General features: G+C 48.1%; 1 long non-coding RNA gene across 1 annotated transcript in view; it reads right to left on the bottom strand.

Moving 5' to 3' along the window:
- LOC144140909 (uncharacterized) overlaps positions 1-20520 on the bottom strand; it is a 66234-nt gene that overhangs the window by 6777 nt on the left and 38937 nt on the right. The window contains exon 3 of the long non-coding RNA XR_013316385.1: positions 14550-14620. This is a non-coding gene — a long non-coding RNA (uncharacterized LOC144140909). The remainder of the gene's footprint in view (positions 1-14549; positions 14621-20520) is intronic.

Below are 20520 nucleotides of genomic sequence, written 5' to 3'. Positions count from 1 at the left end.
AGGTTCGCAGGCGTGATAAGCACCATTTGTCACACTCTGCGTAAAGACTCTGTACAGGGCTCGTACGGAATGCGCCACAAGAGAGGCGAAGCCCCAAGTGAAGCACTGGGTCGAGCATTTTAAGTGCTGTTTTAGTGGCTGACCCATACACAACACTCCCATAGTCCAATCTAGAACCCACTAGACTTGTGAAAATACTTAACAGGAGTTGCTTATCCGTTCCATACGACTGGTGGGACCAGATTTTAAGAATGTTGAGAGCCTTTAGACATTTATGTTTCAATTGTTTAATGTGAGGGATGAACGTAAGCCTTTCATCCAGCACCACACCTAAAAACTTGTGTTCCTCACAGGAATCGATACGCCATTAAGGATAATGTCTGGGTCCAGATGGATCCCACGCCTCCTGGAAAAGACAACACAGGTGCTTTTTTCTGGGTTAACTTTAAAACCGTTCTTGTCTGCCCAGCTGGCAAGTTTTTTGACACCGAGCTGGACTTGACGCTCACAGATGGACATATTACATGATTTAAAAGATAGCTGGATGTCGTCTACATACATTGAATAAGAAATTGTAGGTGGCAATGCCTTCCCAAGGGAGTTCATTTTAACTATGAACAGAGTGCAGCTTAGCACTCCACCTTGCGGAACGCCGTTTTCTTGCACATGAACTCTTGAGAGTGCGCTACCTACTCTCACGTGAAACGTTCTTTCGGACAAATAACTAGCAATTGTGTTGAGCATATGGCCCGAAACACCGAAAGACTTTAGGTCACTTAGGATCCCGTAACGCCAAGCGGTGTCATAGGCCTTCTCAAGGTCAAAAAATACCGTTCTGCAAAACTGTTTGTGAATGAAAGCGTCCTTTATGTATGATTCAAGGGCGACAAGTTGGTCATTTGTAGATCGCCCCGCCCTGAAGCCTGCCTGGCAGCCCTCGAGAAGACCGTTGTACTCAAGGAAGTACACAAGTCTCCTGTTTATCATCTTCTCGAAGAGCTTGCAAAGGCAGCTTGTAAGGGCGATGGGCCGATAGCTAGCAGGAGAGGAAGGGTCCTTTCCTTCCTTCAGGAAAGCCACTACTATGGCCTCCCTCCAAGAGCGAGGAATGTGCCCCGAAAGCCATATGTTGTTGTATAGATGTAGGAGTGTTTCAAGAGTGTTTGGGTGTAGGTGTTGTATCATGGTGTATGTGATTTTGTCTGCACCTGGAGCTGAAGGCTTACATGCGCTCAGAGCAACCTTCAGCTCATGAATTGAAAAAGGAGAATTGTAAGAAGTGTGCGACTTCTTGCTATCACGCAGGGACTTCTTTTCCGCAGACGTTTTGTGCTTCATGAAAGTGTTTGTGTAGTGTGATGAGCTGGACACGTGTTCGAAGTGTTGTGCAAGTGTGTTGGCCTGGTCTTCGAGTGTGTCCCCTGTTGTGCTAACCAGGGGCAGGCTGTTTTTTTGTTGTCCTTTCAGCTTGCGTATTCGTGTCCAGACTTTGTGTGTATCAGTGTATGAGTTGATGGAGGTGAGGAAGGTGTGCCAACTCTCCCTTTTCACCTCACGACGCACTCGCTTCCCAAAAGCCTTTGCCCGTTTAAAAGAAATGAGGTTATCTGACGTGGGGTACCGGCGAAAGACACCCCACGCCTTGTTCTGGGCCTCTCGCGCCCGCCTACAGTCCTCGTTCCACCAGGGCCTCCTTGGGTTGCGGGAGGCACTGGAGGCCTGGGGCATGGACTTTTCGGCGGCGTCGAGTATGTGTGCCGTGACGAGTCGGGTTGCTTCCTCCACGTGTAGGTGTTTTATGGTTGCGTGGTGTAGTTTAGATGTTTCTGTGAATGTACTCCAGTTTGCTTTTGATTCATTAAACCTATTATGGGAAGATGGACTGCACGGGCCTTTAACTATGTACGTTAGGGAAGTGGGGAAATGGTCACTACCATATGGGTCTGTGCCCACACCCCACTCAAGACATGGAAAGAGAACTGCAGAACCAATCGCCAAGTCAAGATGCGAGTATGTATTGTGTCCTAAGTTATGGTATGTAGGCTGTTTTTTGTTGAAAAGGCATGCTCCGGAGGATGTAAGAAACTTCTCTATCAGGCGACCTCGGGCATCCGTTCTGGAGGAGCCCCAAAGAGAGTTATGCGCATTAAGGTCGCCTGTTAGTATGTATGGTTCGGGCAGCTGGTCAACCAGTGCCTCGAAATCAGAGCTCAGAAGTGCAAAATCAGGAGGAATGTAAATGGAGCACACCGTTATTAACCTATTAAATATTATCGTACGGATTGCTACAGCCTCAAGGACCGTGTTCAGATGACAGGGTGGCAGGCTAAGGATTTCCGGGCGACAATTGCCACACCTCCTGAAGAGTGTGTGCAGCCAACCCTGTCCTTTCTGAATACCATGTACCTATTTAGGAAATTTGTTTGTTTCGAATTGAGGTGGGTTTTCTGGAGACACATGACACTTGGCTGACTGGCATGCAGAATCTCATACACATCGTCAAGATTTTTAAGGAGGCCTCTGCAGTTCCAATGGATGATGTGTTCTGTTCCCATTATTTAAATTTAAGAATAACTGGAGTGTGTGTGTGTGTCTGTTCATGTGTCGTCTTTCGGGGCAGTTATTCTAGGATTTCTAGGCCTTTCTGTCAGCTTCGACATCGGAGGCCGTTCCTTGCGCTGCGTTGCAGGCAGGAACGGCGCGACATCCATCTCCTCATCGGATGCCAGAAGGGTGCCCGGCGGACCAGGCCCCTCGGACTTGGCCCCCTTTCGGGAGCCCTTCGTTTGAGCCGCCACCGCCGAGGGCGTCCGGGGCACCAGAGGTGGCACGGGAGGGGCGGTGGCGGTGGGAGCCGATGCAGGGCCCCCGGTGTCCATCCGGTTGGCACCCTCCAATGCACTGGAGGACGGGGAGGCAGAGGCGGGAGCGGCACCGGTCCCTACAGAAGAGGTTGTCACCACAACCGCTGCTGCCTCAGCAAGCGGCGTGGGAACGGATTGGGCTGCCAGAGGCAACCAAGGGGGGTGGCGGGGGAGGGTCCAGGTCAGACTCGCTGAACTGGGTCCCTGTGGACACCAGACGCCACTCCGCCCCCCGGCGAGCCGCGTCGGCGTACCTCCCCAGGGGGAAGGAGGCGAACCTCTTTCGCGCCTCTGGGAAGGTGATGTTCTCAGTTACCTTCACATTAATGATCGCCTTCTCCTGCTTAAACTTCTCGCACGTTCGAGAGAAGGCGGCATGGATTCCCTGGCAGTTGGCGCAGGTGAGGGTTGATGATGGACAATTATCAGATGGATGATCATGCTGAGCGCACTTTGCGCAGGTCGGACGACCACGGCAGGAGTTGGTTCCGTGCCCGAACCGCTGGCACTTAAAGCAGCGGCGCGGGTTCGGAATGTAAGGACGAATGGAGCATCGGATGAACCCTGCGTTGATATGGTCAGGAAGTGAGGAGCAGTTGATGGTCAAGATGATATGTTTCCTGGGGATTACCTTATCATCTCTACGCATCGTGATGCGGCGCACGGCTTTGACACCCTGATCCTTTAGACCTTCAAGAATATCGGCATCTGTCTCGTTAAGAAGATCTGCCTCAGAGATCACACCCTGCGAGCTATTCAGGCTGCGGTGGGGTGTGACCCTGATGTCCAGATCGACCATTTTCGTCTAACCAAGAAGTGCGGTTGCCTGCTGTTGGTTTTTTACTTCAACAAGGACTTCACCTGTGCGTTGCTTTTTGGCGTTATAGGTTTTCCCAATGATTCCATCAAGGTATTTTGTAATCAAAAATACTGATTGTGAAGCAAGAGGGTGGGCTGTGTCAAGGGATTCGATAACAAGGAAACGAGAGTATTTGTCTGGCTTTGGGAAGCTCATGCTTGGAAGTGGAGGGAAAGATACTTCGGTGCGGCCCCTTTTCAGGGACCGATCACGTTTGGGGGGGGGGGGTTTGAATTTTCCATACAGCATAGAAAAAAGCAGGGGACGGGGGTACTTTCTTCTCAAACCTTACCCTGATAGCCTGAGAGGTCCCGGAGCTCCCTGCCTGGTAAACACAGGGAACCCATCCTCCGGAGCTTGACCTGGGCTCCGACGGCCACCGTTTGAGGCTTCTACCCTTCACCTTTAAGCACATCACCACGGTAGGTTACAGTTTATGTTGGGGGCTCGGGGTCCGCGGTGTCGCCAACACCGTCACCATGAATACTCAAGGTGCCCCGTGCGGGGCGAGGCCTCTTTACCACGCGGGGAAGTTTGTGCGATGCGAGCAGGGCCTGATAACGTATTGGCCTAAATGGGAAGGTTAAGTGTTCTCCAAGGTGTTTTCTGTCAATAAGGTGTGGTTACCGCATTTACACTGTTCGAATCATGCGGATACTTCGTTAGAAGCAGTATATCAAGGCCCATTACGATGTGTTAAAAAATTCAGAGTTTCGGTGTTTCACGCGGCAAAGCCACTCCTGACCTATGCGGTGCGACACAGCGGAGGGCGGCGAATTATCTTGACTACCTCGGGATCGCTCCCAAATCTCGACACATGACCGTTCTTTTTTTTCGCCTCTAGCTATAAAGCGGCTGCCGCTGCCGGGAATCGAACCTGTGTTTCTATATATTCTATTAGAGATGACATCAGCGTTCAAAAAGTTTTTTATACTCTGAAGTTCCTAGTTTTTAATGGAAACGCAATGAATGTTCCATTGATGTAAAGTCAAGCATCTCTCAGTATAACCACGAAGATGGTTGAACGTGAAGCATTATCATGATCAATTCTTTGGTTGGCCATTCCCGCACTCCGAGTATGAGCTCCTGTGGAGGTACGCGCCACTTTTCTAGAATACCCCCCCGAACTTTCGGGTGTGCACTGCGTAGGCCGGACGTTTGGGCTTGGGGATTACGGCGCGAATCCATCGTTGTAATCTCTGTGTATACATGCCGCCAGGAATGGGTAGCGGTTTAACGCGTGGGTAAAGCTATAAGCAATTCTACAGCCTTCAGCGAAGCCAAGGGTCGTAAACTAAAAGAGCACTGAACCCTTCAAAAACGCTTGTTGTAAACAAACCGTCTGAGGCGTTAAATTGGACAACACAGCTTTCACATTCTAAGCTTATAAGGGGCACTTTGGATGGACAGAAGAACGGAACATTCTGGCCAAAACCGGTTATGTACACAGCCCTACACACAACCCTACACACAATAACGTAACGGTTTCATGCTAAGAGCCAAGTAAACCAACTTTTAAATCTTCAGGCTAAAACTTTATAGTCCCCTGGGCACCCTCACTGTTATATTTTTATTCTTCTGGAAGAAAAAACGCCACCAGGGGGCTGTGCAGCGCACAGTTACCTCGAATGTGCTCCCGCTTTTGGAATCCTTGGCTCCAAATGACAACCGCCACCGCAGCAAATTTATTACGAAGGTGTTTGTAGCGTAACCAGCTATTCGCCGATACCACCCATGACTCAGTCTCAGCATCCGGTGGGCCGAAACAGCGGTTCAAGATTTGAAGTGGGAGAACGCTGTTGACCCTGACCTGTTCCTGGCAGTGAACGCAGCAGCTCTGCGTGCCTCCGGGCACGTCGCAATTCCTATCGGCAGCATTCTACTCCTTGTTCACGCCTCATGTTGCCATGAATAGATCGAACCAAATGTCACCAACGCATGATCCCGGCAGTGGACGGACACTCCCGCGGTATAACCCGTGGCAACAAGTGCTCCATGCCCGCCATCAACTCAAGAGACTCCGGCAAGCCGATCAACCGCTTCCAGCTACTCCCACCCCACGCAAGCCAACACTCCCAAAGCTGCCCGTAAACTACTACATCATCATTCGACCTCGAGCCGGCCTGCGTGTCGACGCCTGGACAACCCGAAAGTTGGCCACCAGTATTCAGCAAGCAAGCAACATTTCTATACAGGTCGTCTGCTCAAAATTCCTCACGTTTTCACAACCTGCTCACAACCTCAATACGCTCAGCACACGTGACGAAGCCTGCGCAGACGCACTATGCAAACTGGCCAACATTCACTTGGGCACTAACGACTACGAAATCACGTCGTATCCTAAGCACCCTCCGGTCACTTGTCGTGGCGTCATACAAGGAATAGATCCCGACACCTCTCCCGATCACCTCCTCACACTCATCACAACAGGACCTCAGATACTGGAATCTCACATGCTCGGTATGTCCGACACGGCTACCATGACCTCGACGGGCCCCACGTGCCTTTCTACGTGCGTGTCTACGGAACACTTGTTCGCTGCAAACCCTAACGCAACACCTATCAGTGCTGTGTGCGCTGTGGTGAACTCGGACACCGTTCCGAATGTGCCACTCTCCCCGCCCCAGCATCTGCACCCAGTGCTACACACCGGATCCTGCTCCCAAGCACCCATGCCGCCTCCAGTGCAAGCTCTGCGGACTAGAACACCTTACTGCCAGCAAAGAGTGCCGCCGAAAACTACGACCACTTCCACCCCCCGCACACGTGCGCATCCGTCAGCAAACACAAGAACTTCGACATCCCGCCCTCTCCACCACCAGAAGACCGCCACCTCTGAAGCCAGGTTCCCAACGGAAATCACAGGTGAGCTGGTCATGCGTCGCCGCTCTCCCCCCTCCTCCCACTACAGCCGGCTTCCCACCCCTTGATCCCCATAAGTAAACAGCGCCAACTCCACGGTTAGACACCTTAATCCGTGAAAACGCCCAGTTGAAAGCGCAAATAGCTGACAATGAACGTCAAACAACCTGACTTCAAATACAAATATCAGAGTTGCGAACACTACTTCACACAAGAACCAAGCGTACACACCAGTCTCCCCACCAGCCGACGCCCTTCCCTCTACATCACCGCTGGCAGCCCTTGCTGCTTCCATTGCCGACCTTAAACTACTGTTCCAGGCCGAATTCACTGCTTTTGTAGTCAGAATCTAGACCTTGGAAGACAAAGCAACTGACATCACCAAACGAAAGAAACAACGTAAACCGGGCCCTGCTCTGACCCCTTCTTTATTTGCTTACGCCTTATGGACGACGATGCCCCCTCCACGCTTTCCACGTAAACTCCGCGCGCCTACCGAAACCCTCACAATATGGCACTGGAACTGTCAATCACTCCGTAAAAAGAAAGCCTCCCCTTTACCATATACATCGCAACACCTCCCTGCCGTCATCACCCTTCAAGAAGCTGACGCACAGCACCCGACCATTCGAGACTACACTATCTTCCAAAACGACTCATTCATACGCACAGCTACGCTCGTCCACAATTGATATACTGCCCAGCACCATGCATTGACGCCCACGATCGATTATATACTCGTGGATATATTAGCAACTCGAAAGAGTGACCACAGTATTTTTGTGCTAAATGTCTATAGTCCCCTCAAGCTCACTCTGGCCGACTTTTCCTCCCCTTTAAAACAAGTACTTTCGCTCGTAAACACCACCAACTTGTAATCACTGGAGATTTTAATGTTCCGCATATGGCATGGGGCTACCCCCGTAATGCCCGCCAAGGCACCATTGTATGAGACGCTATGACTGAACACCTTCTTACGCTCTGCAACCCCCCGAACACTCCCACCAGGATACGCAACGTGACGGAATAGACATGGCGATGCCTCCCTGACACTTTTGGTAGCGACCACCACATCATATTCATAAAAATCTAAGGTAAGGCCTCTTCTTGAGTAGGCACAGCCCGACTCACGGACTGGAAAGCCCTTCGCATAAAATCTACCAACGGAAAAAATTAACGACCTCGATAGATGGAGGGCCGCCCTTTCGGATGTACTGAAAGCCCACTCAAAAGAATTTCTTCTCACCACCGACTATCCAGCCGTAAACCTACGCCTCAACAACTTGTGGACTACAGAAAACAGCCTCATCAAGCGTTGGAAGCGCAATAAAACAAATCGGAAATTGAAATTACGTATTGCACACTTTACACTACAAGCTGAAGAATATGCACAATTCTTAAACAAACACAACTGAATGCAATTGTGCGATCGCTTGCAGGGCACTTTTTGCACCCGTAAAGAATGCATATTTCTCATAGAGTTTGTCTCTCATTTCTTATTTTGTCTCTTTTGTTCCATTAGGGAACGAAAGACCGCATTCCTAATAAGCTCCTCCGCAATGTGGACGACTTGGCTCTTGAGAATCTCCTCCAATACATCGATGACCACTGGGCCGACGGCACGCTCCCACCACACTGGTGCGATGCCGATATCACACTTATTCTAAAACCTCAAAAATCCGTCTCCCTTTCAAACCTGCGTTCTAGTTCTCTTCCCTCGTGCGTCGGTAAGCTCATGGAACATTTGGTTCACACTCGATTCACTGACTACATAGTAGACAACGCATTACCACCAAATACTATTTACAGGCCTTAGACCACACCTGTCTACTCAAAAAATTCTACTTCAACTAATGGAAGACATCATCCTTCGTATTCCCAAAAATTACAAATACTGCATTCTTGCTTTCGGCATCACAGCGGCCTTCCATAATGTCACTCACGACGCCATCCTACACTGCCTCGCCACCCTCAACCCCGGTAAGAACACCTGCAACTACGTTAAAGCGTTTCTAACAGAGCACGGCGACAGACAGACTTGGACACGTACGCTCACCTAAGGTTACCGCAATTCCACGTGGTACCCTAAATGGTCTGTCATTTCCACACTCCTTTTCAACATCGCTATCAAAGATCTATCTACGCAAGCTCTACCATACGGGACCTGAAGCATGCTTTGTACGCAGACGACTTAACCTAATGGACAACCACAGCACTCATCAGAGACCAGCAAGAAGCCCTTCAAACAGCTGTTGATTGCACATGCAGATACTTACAGGCACGCCGTCTTATATACGCACCCGAAAAATCGGCCCTCATTACCGTAGAACAACGCAAAAACGGCCGAAGAATCTCTCCAGTCCCAGACCCTACACTCCATATTCAAAACCTTCCTATTCCAACTGTTACTCCCTTGCGCATACTCCGACTCACCATCCCACACTACGGATCGGGCTCCCATACAATTTTAAAACTTCAACACACCATGACTCATTCGTCGTATCACACACAAACGGCCCGGACTGACGGAACCAGACCTGATCCGTCTCATTCAAGCCTTGCTTATCAGTCGTATTACGTACGGTGCGCCTTACCTGTCCCTCAAGCCAGCCGAATGGCGAAATCTAAATATTGTCATCCGACAAACATACAAGACGGCCCTCCGACTTCCTACATGCACATCAAATGCCAAGCTGTTGCAACTGCGCTTACACAACACCTGGGAAGAGCTAAGTGAAGCGCAACGCACTTCACAACTCCAACGGCACCAACTCACTAATGCTGGACGTGCGACACTCGTGCGCCTTGGATATTCATCCCCTCCGCTATGCAGATGCAGCATACGTGTTCCAGTCCATATACGGAAACACATCCGCGTTACCCCAATTCTTAGAAATATGCACCCTATCTATCACATTGGAAGACGAAGGGCCCGGGCCAACTATCTTCAGGCACAATTTTAAAATCAAAAGGACGGGCTGTACACAGATGCCTCTCCCTGCGCAACCAAAAACGCCTATGCGATATCACTGATGAAAAATACACTTCAGACCGTAGCTACACCACTTTCCTCACCACGGATACCGCCATTGCCGAGGAAGAAGCAATAGCCATGGCAGCCACCACAACACAGAGCGACTACGTTACCATACTGACAGATTCCGAAGAAGCTTGTCGCAACTTCCTGTGAGGCAATCTCTCATCTCCGAGGGAACACATACCAACTAGCCCAACTTTCCGTTCTTCTGCAGGCAATCTCTCCACAGCAGCCCTCCATATTCTGGAAAACCAGACTCACCTACCTAACCTCTGAATTATCTGAGCACCAAGTCATTCAGGCATAGTCGGCAATGAAGCGGCACATACCACGGCTTGCAAAGCAGTACACTGGGCCATTTCGGACAGCCACAACCCTCTGCCAAGCACCACCACTAAGTATAAGCCCCAACTACTGCTAGCATACAACATCCTCTCTCACTACCCCTTATCCCGCCAACAGTTTCCTCCGCCATATAAAGAACTCACCAAAGATGAAGGAGTTATAGTTTGCCAGCTCCAAACTAACACCTTCCCCCACAACACGCTCTGGCACAAAATTGTCCCCACCCCACCCCATACTCCCCTCAGTGCCTCTTCTGCCCCACATCAGGAACAATATACCACGTAGTGTGGGCATGGCCGAACAACCCAGCCCTCCCTCCCTATCCCAACCCTACCCCTTCACAGTGGGCGGTGGTGCTGACCTGCTTCGACCCCTGCTCGCAGCTTCGGCTGGTGAATAGGGCACGGAAGGACGGCTACAGCCAGGGAGTCGTGGACTGAGGACGCCCTTCACTGGTACGGAGTGACTGCACGCAACGGATGGGATAAAAAAGTTTTTAATTCTCTCCTCCTTTGTGTTACATACGCTGAAACAGAAATTATGGGCGACAATCACCACGTTATCCCATTCGCCTACTGTCAAGGAAACTCAAGGGAACTCCCTCACAGTAAGTACTGTTGGCAGTAAAAACTACCAAAGATCGTTGTTTCCGTCTTTCGTGGCAACCTTTTCTTGATTTATTATAAAATTTAATAGAAACCATCGCCAGTGATTGCATGCTACGTCCCCTTCGCTATCAGTAACGCGAGTGTCGATGCTTGAGGCGTAATCAAGGAGGCTTTTTTAAGCGGAAGCATTCATTTCTTTTGTAGGGCAAAGAATGTTGAACCCGCCGCCGTGGCTCAGTGGGTAAAGCGTTGCACTGCTAAGTAAGAGGACGCGGGTTCCAGTCCCGGCCGCAGCGGCAGCTTTTCTGATGGAGGCGAAAAGCAAAAACGCCCTACTGTACGAGATTTCGACGCATAATAAAGATCCCCAGGGGGCCAAAATTAATCCGGAGTCCTCCACTAAGGCGCGCCTTATAGCTTGCGTTGCGTCGGTGCGTTAAACCCTACAATCAATCAATAAATCAATCAAAAAATGCTGACGCCATGGCCCAAAGTTGGAATAAAACTAACTGAAGATTAGCTCACAAAATACCCGATGCTATGGCCCGCAGAAAGGCTAACTGGTGGCTCACAAAATGACCGCAAATGTAGATGCTAAGTGTATTAGGGTGGACAGACCATTTCAGGTGTTGTTTTGCAGATTTCCGCCTGTTTTGTGGTTGAGGATCTGGTTTAAGATCCGTTAATGATAGGGTGGTCCATGGTTCTGATGTGTTGGCTGTGTCTGGCAGCTGCGAGGTATTGTGGCCAATGGCTTCAAGAATGTGCCGTCCGTAGTGTGAAGTGGACAGTCATTGTACATTTGAGTTACGCAGTGCGTATGCCCTGTCGGTGTATGTAGGACTGTTACTGCAGTCGTAAAGGTCATGAATGCTGGTGTAAGTGAGTACGCCGGTAATGAGTAGTAGACTTTCTCTATAATGTATTTCAAGGGTTTCTTGTTGCTTTTTAGTAATATTGACGTAAGGATAGGCATACATGATTCGTGAAATGAGGATTGTGTAAGTGAGGTGTCTAAGGCCATGTTCTTTAAGGTCAGACTGGTGTAACGTGAAGCGCTTTATAATGCGGAGGATCTGTTTAATTGTTTTGATTGTGTTAGTGACCCATGTAGTCGCCTGGCTCTTTTGATCCATGTGTGAGCCTAGTACCCTACTAGACGATATGACGCATCTAAAACAGAGTCCAGCACAACTGTGGCGTGGCATATACCAGCATTTAACGTCAATAGTGTTCATTCATTACCACCAGGTACCACCAGTAAAGGGGCAGAACTAGAAAGTACCATCCATTCATTTCGTCACATTGTTCATAACATATCTTTTCCATGTACAAACTCAAACGCATTCACACAGATTGTCGGGACGCTTTCCTGGAATGTCGTCATCAACTATCATACAGTCCACGAGTTAAGAAGATCCGAGAAATTGAGAGCATCCTTCGTCAACAGAACATTTCCAGAGATTCCGGCCAGGCCGGAATCCACGGAAATGAGGCAGCCCTTTTGGCGGCATGTGCATCGTTCACAACCGTGCCGAAATCCAGCTGGACGCCTTCGGACTGCAATTATGACCCTGAAGAGCACCGGACCGTCATCAAACTGCAACGGAATGACTTTCTGGCCTCCCTGCTCAACCACACTACCATTCCTAAGTCCTATTCTCGGTCTCAACAAGTCCGCCTAAGACAGCTGATGACACTTACGAACCTTTCCCCTCCAAACGACAACAGTTGTTTTTCATTCGTTACCTAATCAAGGCATGTGTATCCCAGTGATATTCCGGACACCACTGGAAACATTATTTGGACATGCCCTCGATTTAAAACTGAAAAACAGATTCTCCTAGACACTCTTTCCGCTGACTTACGACCGAATTCCTTAAATCATCTCCTGCGTCCCTCCTACGCACCTAATTTCGCGAAGGCAGTGTGGGACACTCTCCTGCATCTCATATCCCAACCCACTATTTCTCCCTTGCTATTTGCCACCCATACCCGTCGTGAACCTTAATTTATCGTTACCCCTAAGGGGGTCTGATGCACTAGCAAGACACCCCCGGGTGTTTTTTCTACATTTCAATAAACGTTTAAAAATGACCGCGAATTAATAAAAAAAACTCATATATCACTGAGGGAAATAAGCAAAGGTAGTGCCCTAAACTAAACTAAATTAAGAGGAAAAATGAACAAAATTGGGTGTAGGAACTAATAAAACCCCGTGCCTCAGCTCTGCAATACGAGAATGCATCTGGAACAATTCAGCGGATTCGTGGCTCTGACTGTGTGTGGACATAATAAATGCGTTGTTGTCTTCTGTCAAAAACGTTTGTTTTGACGTGCTCTGAGACACGTACCTGAGGATTTTGAGGGTGGGAATTTTACAAGCAGCCTTTACAAACTACAAATCTGACAATACTAATCAAAATCACGTAATACTAAAAAGACTGGTAATAATAAACACGCTAGATATCTGCTAACAGCGCAGGGCCTATAAAAGGCAATTCGTCAAGGCGTTGAGTCATAGTAAGAGAGGAAAAAGATAACCAGCAAAGAAGGAAAGATGGCGACAATGTTATTATGGCGCAGTCACATCACTGAAGACGAACAGTTCCAGCAGACTGGAACGACGCAAAAGAATTGACACTAGCGGTTTCGCCTAAACCGCGTAACTGAGAGTGCTTAGGCATCATTGTAAATTTCTGCTCTGCATGCTAATCTGGATGCAAAAGAAATAGTTTCAAAAGCGAATAACAGTTATGCAGATTTTAGGGGGGCGATTTTTTATGCTCCTTAACTAAAGGATCAGAAATTGTGTCTTGGAAAGTATTTTTCTATAGTTATGATCTCTATCCTGAACCTATAAACGCTGAGATGGCTTCAATTCAAGAAGCTGATGGGCTCAATAGCGTCATAGAAGAATATTCACGGGATGGTGAAAGTCGAAACTAATTCACGCCTATTCATTGTATTTGGGAACGTCATTTATACTTTGGCATCCGGAACTGCTGATCAGAGTTTTAACATTTTTTTAGGTGTTCTAAAACTTGTTTGAATCATCTTTTCACCCTACTTGGCAAGGCGGCACTTTAAAGTTCATGGTACGATTCAACCATTTCGGTTATATATTTACACTCTATTACCCATATTTCTTTATTGAATCATGCAACCATATTTCCCGAAGCTAATACGGTCTTTTAATTTTATATACCGAACATCTGTAGAAATTACTTTGGTATAAGGGCTGTCCTTTCCCTTGGCAAACTGGCTTGCATTTTTTGCTAACAAATAATAAAAGAACCAGCACAATGGCCAGCGTTGCTAACGTGAAATGTTACTAGGCTACTAGTATAGAATTTTTAAGCTCCAAACACCTGTGCGCCCTTCAATGATTATTGGCAAGTATGGCGTGTAGAGAGTCGTGATGTTCCAAAGAACGGTGTTACCGATAGGGGCCCCTTGGGAATGATGGGTGAATGGATACCCGGGCAAGCAGCGAGCACATTTCTGTCATATATAGGCGAGTAACAATAGACCCCCCCGTGCGAGTCGTTTTGTGACCTCCTCACCGTCTTCTCTAAGAACAACGTGAAAAAGCGGGTGACGGAATACAATCCGGTGCAGGCATTTCACTTACAAAACAAAATTCTTTCGCAGTTTGCCCTGGTTTTCTGATAGCAAAGTAACAGCTCACGCCAAAAAGCGCAAACTGAACACTCGGATGAGCCATGCCAAATTATGCTTCATGAGCTAACATTGCCGAATTCATTGGGTTGTCTCTGTAATGTTAATATTATCAACGGGTAATATATTGAAATATTCTGTACGCACGGATATTATTTTGTTAATACGATGTATTACATTTTAGATGCGTAATCATGAATTAACGAGAAAACGCATCACATTTAGCTACTAGACTTACGGAAATAATACAAAAGGAGATTTAAAATGAAACATTTTCATAAGCAAGCCATTACCTTCGGTTTTATTGACAACAAACCAGTCTCCATACCAGTTAGAGAATCTTGCCGACACGCCATGTCTCTCTCTGTAAAAAAATATACCAATATATCGGTGAGGTAATTAAGTAAAACATCTCAACAAAACCTGCGTCTTCTACGGTAACTCCGTAAAAAACATGCAACACCTTGCATATCCAACGCAAGATGGAATACCTAACCTAACCACTATAGTAGCTTCCCACAAAACTGGTTTTGTATCACGTCTCCACGAATTGTGGTGTTGCGGGAGATAGTAAATCATCTTCGTACTCGATTTGATTCGCCCGTAAGCAAAGGCAGTTAAACAAAGCGTTCTGTCGGGAGTGACGTTCACAATGTCATCAGAAATCACCGTGAACAAGTGCTTAAGAGTCAGCCTTGATGAAAGTGCCCTTTCTGCTTTCTGCCCATTTATTTAATTTCCACAATTTTACATTACTGGTCAAAGACGCTTATATGCACCAGGTTCTCCAATGTTTTCGCGAACAGCCGCATGGCAGGATGTCGTACCGAAGAAGACCAGAGCAGTAGATAACACTCAACTTCATTACAAAGTAGAAATTATAACCACTAATAGCAAGAACATGAAAAGAGGTCTTAAGAAAGTTTGTTACATTTTTGTTATAGCTTCATTAAATCTGACAACACTGTACACTGAGAAGGAGAAGACGCATAAAGAAATAATGGTGGAGGGGATGATAAGACAAAGTGGACCATGTGTATTTACGCTATGTCAAAATTACTATGGTACATTAAGCGGTTCTGACGCATTAGGGAGGTGTGCAACGCTGTTTTCGCTTAACAGAATCTTAATAGAGTATGAATCAGTCAGAAGTCTCAGTGGCTAAGGCGTTGCGCTGCTGAGCACAAGGTCGCGGGTTCGATTCCCGGCTGCGGCGGCCGCTTTTCTGATGGAGGCGAAAAGCAAAAACGCCCGTGTGTACGAGATTTCGGCGCACGTTAAAGATCCCCAGGTGGTCAAAATTAATCCGGAGCCCTCCACTACGGCGCGCCTCATCGCCTGCGTTGCGTCGGCGCGTTAAACCCTACAATCAATCAATCAATCAATCAATCAATCAATCGATCAATCAGTCAGAAGTAAAGCAATTGTAATTGAAACCGCGTTTAATTAGGGCTGATGACGTCACGTAACCTGACCGCAGCGCAATGCTGAGTTAGGTTTAACCCTCAGGTTGCAATCTTCGCCCCAACGCGTGAAAAATTCTCCTAGCGTGGTGCAGGCCATGAGTAGATATGGCGAAAAAAGTGTACTGAATATTTTGCGGTGTTCTTGAGCTAAAATATAGATATACGAAATATATACACCATAGAATTAGGACGTTTCTTCACACTTGTCTTTCATGCTGAAACCACAATGCCTTTATTTTGCACAAGCCCAGATAACCATTTCTACTTTTGCTGCAGTTGTTGGTGCCTTTTTTCAAGCCCAGCAAAGCGATTTATGATAAAACCAAAAAAAGACAGCCGTCACAGTGTCATGTGATCAATAGGGGGTACGGAGGCAAAAAAAGAGATTGCCCATATTAAAAAAATACCTGATGGCAAGATGAAGAGAAAGAAAAAAAAGAAGAAAGAATAGCCACCAGCTGATAAAAAGAATGTTAGGCAGATTTAGAAATCACACCAATAAAAAGGCGCCAAAAAAAGAAAAGACCAGGGAATTAAAGCATCGACGAATGAGAGCAAGGCATGGGAAAAGGCGACTACAGGAGAACAACGACGATAGTCTAGCCAGCAGTGTGGAATGGGACTTTATGAGGATACGGGTTTCGCGCTGTGTCGTGCTCCCCAACGTAACAGCGACTTCGCTCCGTTTACTTTTGTAATGGTAGCTCCCGGTGCATTGAGGCGGCGAGCAAGGTGAAATAATAGCCAAATCACCGGGGCATGGATATCTTGGGTGCTAGCGACGAGCACGCGCCACCGTGACGCGCTATGAGCTACTATCGCCTCTCCGCCTAGCCGCCATACAACTCGAAAGCGCCATGCACGTCCCAAAGGTTCTCCATACCATTGCGTTAGGAGTTCTAGCGTTACCGCTGGTAGAAAAGGGGTGAATGCTGTATATAACCTAGTGTAGGATAGATGACTCTTTAGGACTTATGTTGTAGTGATACACACTTAGCCAAAAGGGAGCAACAGGGGAGTGCCATTGCTCTTTTGGGGGACTACCTGCGTTGCCACAACCATTAGTCCCCTACGGGAGCAAATGCGAGGGGACAAAGGGTTACTCCCAAAACCGTTTGTCCTCAATGGACGAACGGTTCCTCCCTTCCGTTACCCCCCCCCCCCCCCCTCTTCCCCGGAGGCAAGAAAGGAGCAGCGAAAAAAAATCCCGCCATCTCCACGAAGTGAATGCTGATGATAGGGGTGATGCTAAAATGCTTTTCGGTAAAACCGTAAAACATTCGCCCACACATCATATAAAGACTCTACACGTTGTTATAGGTCTTCTTGACGACGAGCCGCATCTGAATGAGTGGAGGACATAAAGCGCGTCCGTAGCCATGCTCGCGTGTCGGTTTGTAGCGCAGTCGGAAGGGCGCCACGTACCTCCCTTCGCGGCCAGAGAGTCGTGGGATTGAAACCGGGCGCCGCCACTTCAATGGCACTCGATACGTTGTTATAGGTCTTCTTGACGGCACGCAGCATGTGAATGAGTGAAGGACATAGGGCGTGTTCGTAGCCATGCTCGCGTGTCGGTTTGTATCGCAGTGGGAAGAGCGCCAGGTACCTCCAATCGCGGCCACACAGTCGTGGGATCGAAACCGGCCGCAGCCACGTCAAGACCACTACTCCTCGCTCGCAAAGCTTGTGACTTCCAACCGCTCCGTTGACAAGCCCGTCGACGACAAAGATGTTTGTGGTGATCATGTAGGGCTTGCTTGGTACGATGAGAATCTCCATGGGCAAATTCGGTGTGTTGGCAAATTCGGTGTGTGACATTTTAGCCACCTTGGCCTTCGCCTTCTGCAGAGCGTCTTGTGTCGCGTACCCCCGGTACGTGTCCTGAGCTCGCAGACGACGAATGACAACCTATTCTTTTTCCTCTCCTCCTTGTTGGGTAGCAACGAACGCGTTGAACATTTTGACCTCTTCGTCCAATCTTTGGTTGGCCAATACCTAGGGGCATCGTGCCGCAATTATCATCAGCGGTAGGTACACGGCGCTACGAGGGACAGGACAGGGCCCGGGCAAGAGGAGCTTCGCCCCTAAAACGTGCTGGCGGGGAATCGAGCCACTGCCCCTCGCAGCTCAAACCCGACGCGCTACCGACTAAGCCACTAAACCAGATGGAGAAACGCGCAGAAAATGTGTAGTCGAGTGCAAAACGTTTGTACTGTGAACTTGCCGTCGTTGCGTTTATTGCTGGCGTCGGAATTCCTAGCGATGCAATTGCTTGCAATTTATGCGCTGCTAACTCTAGACATTATTGCTGACCTTCGACTGCAATTAGACGCTCACAAGCATGGTTTTTCCTCGTAAAATAACAGAAAACCAAGCGCTGTCGTCCCGGCAGGAGGCTGAGTGTTCTAACGATGCACCCGCTTCGGCAAAAATGATCAAGTTCCTAATGTTCGCCACTTGCCCCAGATTTCTTTGGTCTCATATGTGCGAGTTCATGGCTGTCTGTGCTAAAGAAATGATAGGGGGATAGGGCTGATGTTCCTGCGTAGACGAAACAAATTGTGGCGCTGCCGACTTCTTCAACTAGCGTTGGTAGATGAGGCTGGAAAATACAGCCGGGTCTTACGGCTCTTGAGGCGTTTTCATTGCTTTTGTACGGAAGACATTTATAATTAAGTATAAGAGCAAAGAGCTTACGTGTTGTGTGCGCTTGCAATTTTTTGTTGTTGTCGTAGTTCTTGTTGACATTTGTCGGCCTGTATAAAAATGTGTATTCACTACACTTAGTGAGTAAATTTAGCGATGTTTGACTACCTGCCTCACTTCGTCATTTGCGCGGAGTGTTTCATTTGCCCGTATTATTGCTCGGGAGTCCTATGTGCGTGACACTTTGTAATAACGTGAAAAAGAGGCGTTGGTGATATCGCACATCGCCTCTCCGTGCAACGAGCCGCATGTTCGCTTAGACAAGGCGCTTTGTTGTTATTTTAAAAACTAAAATTTTTTCCTAAGACACTATATGAAAGATTCTGCATTGACGTCTACGTTTGTTTACAAATTATGATACTGAAGAGACATATCCGCCAGGTCGTATAGCAGCGACGCCATTACAGGGGTAAATAACGGCTCGGCGTTTCGTCCTCCTGTTGCTCTCTAGGTCGGTGGGGACGAACATTTACTCCACGAATTATGCACACGGCACGCACGCTCCCACAGTTACTTCTCTTGAGGAGCAACGGTTGCTCGCGAGGACTAACAGCGGTAGTTAGTTCTTTTTTCGTCCTTCTTGGCTAAGAGTGTAGTGTGGGATGCTGTGCACGTCCTAATTGTTTAGAGCATACTACGTTTGTGCGAATGTGTTCTATCCTGTTTGAGCTTTAATTTCTTCACATATATTCAGAGGTATGCATTCGAGATCTCGACGCGAGCCTCGTTCATTGGCATGGTGAGACGCATGATGCACATAGTAAAAACTGTAGCACAATGTTTTTGCAACGTAACCAACTGGTGCACTGAGAAATTGTCCTGAAATCCCACGCAGGTTCAATAAGATGATGTACCTTCTGAATAATAAATGGAGACCTGCTTTCGTCTCTTCATGGATATTTTCGCGAAGGGTAGTATAAATGCTCACACAAAAAACTTTCTCCACTAGTATTTATTTGCGTGCAAATGTATCTTCATTACTGCAATTACCAACCACCATAGTTCAAACTCACGGAAGCTGAAAATTCAACCTAAAATTTACTTACTTTATTTTAGAGGGCCTGAAGCGTCATGTGCTGAGTGGGGCGTCTAGAGTAGCTGATTTTATCGGAATACGGAATGGGCGTGCGCTGGTTGGGGGCTTGTGAGAGTCTAATTTGGCCGGGGGGCAAGTATTGGGAGACAGGTGGGCAAAGTTATGTGGCGCCATTCGCTTCTGAAACGTAGTTGAAAATTGTCGTCTTCAAAGACGCCGTGCTAAAGTGCTTCAGCATGCCGTTGGTTTGTCGTCCGCCGCTCGCGACACAACTAAGCATACCAAAGCTGAAGGTACAACCGCCACCACCCATGCGAAACTTGAACCTCCTACCAATTTCCGTGAACTCAATGACACCGGCGCTGCTGTGGAGACGTCGTCACTTGCCCTTTGATCTTCCAGTCGCTGCGAATTCGCAGGGCTTAGCGCGAAGATGTCGAGAACCATTCTATCCAGGCAAAAAAGGTGAAGCCCAATCCACCTCGCAGGACTGCCACTCCACTGACCACAAAGCTTCAACAACCTTGCATCATCGACGGCATGTTCACTCATATTGAGCCGCACGCATCTGCCAATACACCTCAAGAGATGTCTGTCGCTCGAGGCGGGTTTTCCTCAGTGTCTCCTACAGTCTCCGAAACCGCGGACTTGCGTTGATTGATTGCAAGGTTTAACGCGCCGACGCAACGCAGGCGATTAGGTGAGCTGTAAATGAGGGCTCCGTATTAATTTTAACTACCTTATTCACCTTTTCATGCGCCAAAATCTCGTACACTCGGGCGATTTTTATTTTCGCCTCCATCAGAAAAGCGGCCGCCGCTGCGGGGAATCGAACCTGCATCTTCGTGCTCAGCAGCACAACGCCTTAGCCACAGCGACTTGCGTGACGGACCAACTATCTTGCTTTACTCAGCTCCAAGTCTATCACCGCCGTGAGTTCTATGTGCTTCCGACGATACTGATTACAATTCCTCTGCAACTGTAACCGCCTTGCGTGATACTTGGGCCCTCACGTTTTGCATCGACAACCCTGGCCCCCAACACCCGGCGCTTCGG

This window comes from Haemaphysalis longicornis, unplaced genomic scaffold (genome assembly GCF_048455015.1).
Source record: "Haemaphysalis longicornis isolate Haplotype H1 unplaced genomic scaffold, Haemaphysalis longicornis Haplotype H1 scaffold_55, whole genome shotgun sequence".
NCBI lineage: Eukaryota > Metazoa > Arthropoda > Arachnida > Ixodida > Ixodidae > Haemaphysalis > Haemaphysalis longicornis.
The sequence above is the reverse complement of the archived record's forward strand: the minus strand, read 5'-3'. Positions and strand labels throughout refer to the sequence as shown.